An 8,064-nucleotide genomic window follows, 5' to 3' on the forward strand; every position below is an offset into this window, starting at 1 on the left:
ATTGTCCTCTTTCCCTACCTTACTCTGGCCTGTCTGCCTCACCTTGCAACTTCATACCATTCCCTCATTCATTCTCTTCTACCTTACCTATACCTCCCCCTGTCTTACCCATCCCACTCCTCCCTTGCCTATCCTTTGCCGTTCTTCCCCTGCCTATCCCTGTCTTGCTCATCTCTGCCTCTTCCCTTCTTTATTTACCTTTCTCTACCCCTTCCCTACCTCCTTCACCTTCTCCATTCCTTCTGGTATTCAGTCATCTTATTACACATATTTGAGGAGGGGGTGTTTCTGTCATCGTCCTCTCCCTTCCATTCTATTCTCTTCATTTCTCTTCATCATCATCATCATTTCCCTTCCATTTCACTTTCTTCTTTTTCTTCACTCTCCTTCTTTTCTCTCCCCTTCCCTTTCCCTCCCTTCTTTGTTCTTTTCTTTCCTTCCCATCCATTTCCTTCTCATCCCTTCCACTTCATTCTCTTCTTTCTCCTTTCCCTTTGTGTTTTCCTCTTGTCTTCTCTTCCCGTCTTTTCTCCTTTCTTCCACCGTCATCTTCCCTTCTCTTGTCTTCTCCTCCCTTCACTTCCCCCCTTTACCCCCTCCTTCTTACCCCACACCTCTCCCTTTCTCTCTCTCCCCCTGCCCTGCCGTGCCCTGCCCTGCCCTCTTCCTCTTAGCACTCACCCTTCTGCTTTATTCTGTCGCTATCCAAACACATCCCCACCCTACCCTCCCTTCCCCGCCCCCCGCCCAACGCCACCCCACCCACCTTTCTCTCCCAGCAGTACAGTTAGGGACCTGAACGCAAAATCAACAGTTTTGGGTCGTGCTGTAGAAGATTAAGCAAAAAACTGATTGCCTTAAAGACATTCATGTATTTGATAGGCAGCAATCTAAGCTTAGTCCTTCTCCTCCTTTCCCTCCTTCTCCTCCTCCTCCTCCTCTTCCTCCTTCTCCTCCTCCTCCTCCCCCTCATCATCATCATCATCATCATCATCATCACCTTCCTCCTCCTCCTCCTCCTCCTCCTCCTCTTCCTTCTTTTACTTCTCACTGCGGCAATCTCTCCCTCACCCATCTCTACCCAATCCCTTTCTATTTCATTTTCCCCTAGCCTACTCATATTATCCCACACACCTGTCCCCACCATACACACCTCCCCAGGTTATCCTATCCCACCCTATTTCACCCCAATTTCCCTCCCTATCACTCCTTTTCTCGATCCCTTTCTCAAAAAAGCATTAGTTACATCTGGAGTGTGATTTGTCTAACTTTCTTATGAACTAATCGGCCTCCTGCTACCTCTACTTCCTATGTATTCACCATTAAAACACACACACACACACACACACACACACACACACTACCACCCTTACCATACCCCATACTTATATACCCACACTCTAACCTACCCCCACAATTCTCTAGCCTAACACACCCAACATTTGTACCCTACCTAACCCCTTCCTGCCCCACCGCGCCCTACCCTACCTTACCCCACCTTGCCTTAACCTCAATCTACCCTTCCGCACACCACCCTACCCCTCCCAGTCCACTTCTCACCCTCTCCCACACTTCTCAGCAACATCCTATCCCACCCCACTCCCTCCTATACTTCTCACCCCTACCCTTCTACCCCCCGTACACAACACTGCCCCACCCATTCCAGCCCTTACCCTACCCTACCCTCCCCCAGCCGCCTCTCCCTCACCCTCCCCTTCCTGTTTCATCATTCCTGTCTCATTCATACCCTGATTCACTCACCTTCCCTTCCCCCCCCCCCTTTTTCATTCTTAGTTACATACCTTCCTCCCACTGGAACATTCTCTGCAGGTTTAAGCTCTGCCGTATTTCGTCATATTTCTGCCTTTCATTTTCACTCTCACTCATCCTCTCGTAGGCTACTCACAGCATGATTTGTTCGAATTCTAAATATCCGTAATTTTTTTTTATCATTTTTTTTCTTTTTTTTTGTGTCCGACTTCTGGGCATAGGCTTCACAGCCTGCTCTCAAGGCCCAGTAATCCTCCTACATACCATACACCTCTCTACATGTCACCACTTCGGCGCTAACACCCACCGTCCATATTGAATACATGCTAGGGCTGTCTCATACAGGACTGGTGTGTTGGTATTAGCGGGGGTACTTTTATGACATGTCGGCGGGTTATCTGGTAGATCAGGAAAGTATACTTTTATGAAATTTAAATCCTTAAACTCTTCCCTGCCCCAGCCGGGATTCGAACCTGGGTCAATCAGGATTGCAGGCCGCCTCTCTACCGATTCAGCCACCGCCTCCCCCATTTGATTTACCTAACCCGCTCAACGCGAGGAAATCATTCACATTATATTCTTGCACTCTCCTCACTAACTTATTCAATATAGGAGAGATTATTTGAACTGGAGGAATTAGAGACAGTCTTCGTTAGCCCTTTCAGAGCGATAGAACTTTCCTAGGCTAAATGCTAGGTGCGTGCTGCCACACTAGTCACGAAAACAGTCTCGTATATTCCTTTCCGTGTACAGAGAATGTTTTGATATGCAGTGATCGTAGGTTTTGCAGCCACTCTGTAAGAAAATGTGATCATATTCCCGCGGGACATTAAGCTGTAAATTATTCCTTTAACATAATATTATACAGGATTAACTTGCACTTATTCTTGCTGCATTTCCCAACTGACCTTCCTCTCTGCTTACGTATCTTCTCACCTGCCGTACTTACCTGCCTACCTCTCTATCAACACCCATGCCTGCCTATCTACCTCCCTGGCTACTTCCCTACCTACATCTCTACTTACCTCCCTGCCTACCTACCTACCCAACCGACTCCCTACCTACCTTCCTGCCTACCTGCATCTCTACTTACCTCCCAGCCTCCCTCCCTACCTACCTCTCTCCCAACCTCCCTGCCTATCTCTCTGTCTCCTTCCCGACCTACCTGACTATCTGTCTCCTTACCCACCACCCTACCTACCTACCTTACTTATCTACTTCCCTGCTTACTTCCCCGGTTACTTCCCTACATTTTTCTCCATCTCCCTGCCTACCTTCCTTTCTTCCTACCTACCTACCAACCTGCCTACCTACCTGCCTACCTACCTACCTACTCGACTTCCCGTACGCCTTCCTGCCTACCGACATCTTTACCTACCTCCGTGCCAACCTCCCTACCACCCTCCATGCCTACCTCCTCTGCAAATGTGAGAGGCAGGTGTTAATAATTGTTGACAGTTTTTTATTTTCATTTTCCTAGTTCATAGCAAATTGTGTAAACATTTTGATGGGGCATAAATTACTGCATTTTAATCACCCTTTCTAGAGCTATCAATGTTGCGCCTATGCTTTTGTAAATCTAGACATCTTTGGCCATAGTGACATTTGGGTTGCTCTGTGTTGACTACTAAGACAAGGGCACACTGCAAGGTGGGAAGGACTCATTTGACACCTCAGTAGTCAAAAATCGGTCCATAATTGCGGGCCTGTAGAGACTGGACGGACGGACAGATGGAAAACTGTCACCCCCGCTCAAATGCCCCAAAGACCTCCACATCGTCTTGAGAAGAGAGAACATAAGAACATTATTATTTTTTCCCACCCTCACTTGTCCTCTGTCCTATTCGCAGTGTGACTGACTTCCTCGTATTAGCTTATTCTTCTCTGGTTTTTCTTCTGGGAGCAAGAGATAGAGAGAGAGAGAGAGAGAGAGAGAGAGAGAGAGAGAGAGGAGGGGAGGAAAATGTGAGAGGCAGGTGGAGGAGGGGCAGGGGCGTAATGAGAGAGGCGAGATATTTAATTGAGCTTAGATTACAGACGGGAATGCCGCCCCCCGTGTACTAGAACAAGAAAAAGAAAGAAAGGAAAAAAGAAGGAGACATGCAACGAGGAAAAAGGCAGAGAAAATAGAGAAGGGGATTGAAGGAAATAAGGAAGGAAGGAAGAAAAACGGCAGGTATAAAGAAAGAACTGAAGGAATAAAGGAAGCTTGGAAATGCAAAAGGACTGAAGGAAGTAAAGATGAAAGGAAAGGAGGGAGAGTGGCAGGTAAGACAGATGAAAGGAAGCAAGGAACGAAGTGATGGAGAAAAGACAGAAGGAAAGAAGGAGGACGAAAGAAAAGAAATGAAAGAAACAAGAGAGCGGGGTAGGAAAGTAGAAAAGAAATGAGAATGCTGAATGAGAGATGGGAGAGAGAGAAACGAAAGGAAGTAATGAAGAAAAATATTGAATAAGAAGGGAAGGAAGGAAGGAAGGGTAAGTAAAAGAATAAAAGAGAGGAGGGAAAAGGAGGAAATGTAGAGGGGGGGAGAAGGCAGGACCAGAAGAAGGGAAGAACGAGAGGAGAGGGGAAAGGATGAGGAAAGAAAAAGAAGGTGAGGTGAGGGGAGGGGAGACTGAAGCAAGAGGGAGTAGAAGCGAAGACAGGAAGGGGACAAGAATGAGAGATAAGAGGATGAGGAGTTCATGGTGGAGGGAAAGGAAGGGAGTAGGAGAGAGATGAAGGAAGAAGAGAGAAGGCAGAGGTAAAGGTAGGAGGGAGGGACAGATAGGAGAGAGAGGGAAGGTAGTGAGAGGAAAGAGTGGAAGAGGCGGGGAAGGGTGAGGGGAGGCAGTGTGAGGGAAGGAGGGTAGGGCAGAGAGAAGAGAAGAGAGGAGAGGAGGTGGAAGGTGGAGGGGTAGGAGTGAAAAAAAAAGAAAGAAAGAAAGAAATAGAAAAGTGAGAGAGGAGGGGAGGATAAAATAGTACGAAGGGAGGAAGAGGAGAGGGGGGTGGGATGGGTGAGGAAAGCAAGAGAAAGAGAATGAGAAGAGAGGTGGGAATGGATAGAGAAGGGAAACAAGTGTTGGAGAAGGGGAGTAGGATAAGGTGAAGAGGACAAGAATGAGAGAAACTAGATTGAGAGGTAGGAGGAAGGGAGGAGGAGATGGGGAAGAAATGAAGAAGATATGTACAGATTGAAAAGGAGAGGAGAGGAAAGTTAGAGAGACGGTAAAGAAAGAGGGTCATGTTGGAGTGACGAAAATAGGAGGGAAAGAGGAGTGGACACGGCTGAGAGGATGGGGAAAAGAGTACAAAAAAGTACTGTGGAGTAAAAAGGAAAGCAAACAGCAACAGACATATTGGTCTTTAAGAGGTAGTTTGTTACAGGGTAGATTATAACTAATGTAACTATTCTAAGTGTTAAAGTCAGGGATAAAAAACAGGCAGGGAAGGATGGGGGTGAGGGAGGAGAACCTGAGCATGAGTGGAAGACGGTGAGGGGAATGGGGGGAAGGGGTGAGGAGAGGCTAATGAAAAGTGAGAGGGGAGGTGGGGTGAGGGGAGGACAAGAGTCGGGTGGCAAATGGAGTGAGACGGAACTGAGAGAGTGAGAGGTGGGAGAGTGGAATGGCCATGTTATTATGAGAGAGAGAGAGAGAGAGAGAGAGAGAGAGAGAGAGAGAGAGAGAGAGAGAGGAGACTAGCATAGGGTATTATTTTGGGGGGTTTAGTACGTTGGTAATGCCTTTTCCTTAGTGGCTTACTTTCCGTATTACACCTATCTAGGAGAAAGAACATAACGATAATACAATTCTTCAGTAATAGGTAAAGTACACCAATAGTATTCTTAAGCATGAAATATTACAGATACCATATTATTGCTAAGCATAACATCCCCCTCCCACACACACACACACTCTATCATTCTTGAGTATGCAGTGAACGAAAAACTAGCATTATGCTTAGGTATGAGTAAGAACAGACTCTAATTATTGTTGTTTCTCCTCAGGTAAATAAATTATTGTGGGAATAACGAGAGACGTTAAGTATACGGCCGTAAGTGTAGAGAGAAGCAGCATGGGGGTGAGTATTTTTTACGATACGTCGTATTATCCTTGCCATCACCTAATGATTTATGTGAACTCAGAGAACTGGATAAATTAGAGGCATCATGATCCTCCAGCAAGCAGAAAATTACCACAGGTGTAGTGACAGTTCATAATGTGGTCAAGATAACAGTTGACTTAAGCACTCTCAGTGTCTCACTTTCAGTTAAATAAACTCGTCTGCTATTAGCTGGAATAGAATAAGAGAGTTGTCCCAACTCTGTGTGAGTTAACATCTCTATGATCTGCAGCTATGGTCAGTGGTTCATTTACAGTCAAGAAACTGTATGAACGTCTACTGGGATTTTCCTAATGTTTGCCTCCTTCTATAACGACTTTTTAAAATTTCATTTTTGTTCCTGTCGATTTGTGGAGGAGCAAGTGTAGAGTCAACCTTCACTTACCCCTTCACTCTTAGAGATATCTAGAAAAAAAAATCTCGGGGTAGTAGGAGAAAAATAATAAATGTCATCAGGTTAGAGGTTAACCAGAAAAATGTAATTGATTCGGAAGTACTGAAATCTCACTCCATTATGCCGGCACATCAGGTAAAGTAAAGGTGGTGTAACGCTTAACACAACCAACCCGCAACTTGAAAACCCAAGTTCGATTCCACGTCTGCTCAGACTCTTGGACAGCCTTTGCATTCCCTATGCCTGTCTTCACCCAGGGGTGCAGTTGGGGACATGAACGTAAATTTGATTGTTACATGATGAATTTAAGAAGAACGTGATTTGGTACAAACTGTTAATCTACATCAGTGAACCCCGTGCACTTGATAAGCATTATTTATAAACTTCTTTTTTTTTTCATGACCGTGTTCATTAACTTATGGATTAATGCGTAGCCAGTTTCACTAGGCATGCTCTTGGTAACTCTTTCAGTTTGTACTTTCTTCTTAAGTCCTGAGTCCTACCTCAGCCCATATTTAGCTGGGAAAGAAGATCACTATCATGATGATGATGATGATGATGATGATAATGATGAGTATATCCCTCACCTATCCAGGACACAGAAACTAATCATTTAAAGGGGCATATGAAAAATGTAAGCACTAACACAGTACCTTAACATTCTGGCTCTTATGACTCACTCTTAACTGAATAAAATCGCCTGACGTTACCCGGAACAGAACACTAAAGTTATCTCGACAATGAGAGGGTTAGCTGTGCCGTACTAGTACTATCACTCTCAGGTGAATAAAGCTATGTGGCATTAGCTGGAGTAAAATACAAACGGGAACCATGCCATGGTTAACTCACAGCGTCTGTAATAAAACAAGGTGCTGTGGAACTGTTCTAAATCACAAAACTTTGATGTCCAGATGCCTCATGATCTTTTTTTTTTTTTTTTTACATTTACTTGACAGATTTTTTTTTTTTTCTTTAAGCTTATTTCTCGCAGTTCGGTGGCAAAAAGATAATGCTCCGTCTCTACAGCTTTTCCATAGCACTTCGTGACTATTATCGTATTCTAACAGCACTTAATATTACAACACAGCAGTCACGATGGAGATAAGAAATTACAGGTCAAGTAAGAATACACAAAAAAATGTAAGATACAGGAGTCAAATGTCGTCAGTCGGGGACAGGTTCAGATCCCCGAGGGGTGACTGGAGCTCCATCAGTCATGTAAATACTACATGGGGTGTAGGTCATTTACCGCCACTTACTCCGCTTCACTAAAACTTATTCAGTTTATTCTTGCTACCTCTGGGTGAGACCTGAGAGGCTGCAGGAAAGAAGTATCACCCTCGTCAGCCCTTTCATTGTTGCATGTCCTTCCCAAACTGAGCAGACTTATTTGGCAGTAGCAAGAATATAGTAGAAAGGACGAACTGTGCTTCAAGGGGTTTAATTTATCCGGAGTTGATACGGAATTATTTTTTTTATATGAGAATTTCATGCAGTAGTAACATTCTTTAGCTCAGCGGATACAGTATATAATAAAATGATACGTTGGTGAGGTACTCTAAATGAAACTCGCATGTTTATATAGAATTTTAGACCAAATATCTAAACTTCACCAGGTGTTGTCGGTGTTTACAACAAGCCGAGTCAGACTATTTGTACAAGAGATTTAGCAAGACGCCACTCAGTATGAAATGCTTGTAAAATGTCCATAAAACCTGTGATAGAGGAATCTTTAAATGTTAGTACCTTTAACAGCGCAGTACATAATGGCGTAGTGCTGCGGGTTTGG

This window comes from Coenobita brevimanus, chromosome 5, assembly GCF_032717465.1.
Source record: "Coenobita brevimanus isolate Jiangsu-jjx chromosome 5, ASM3271746v2, whole genome shotgun sequence".
NCBI lineage: Eukaryota > Metazoa > Arthropoda > Malacostraca > Decapoda > Coenobitidae > Coenobita > Coenobita brevimanus.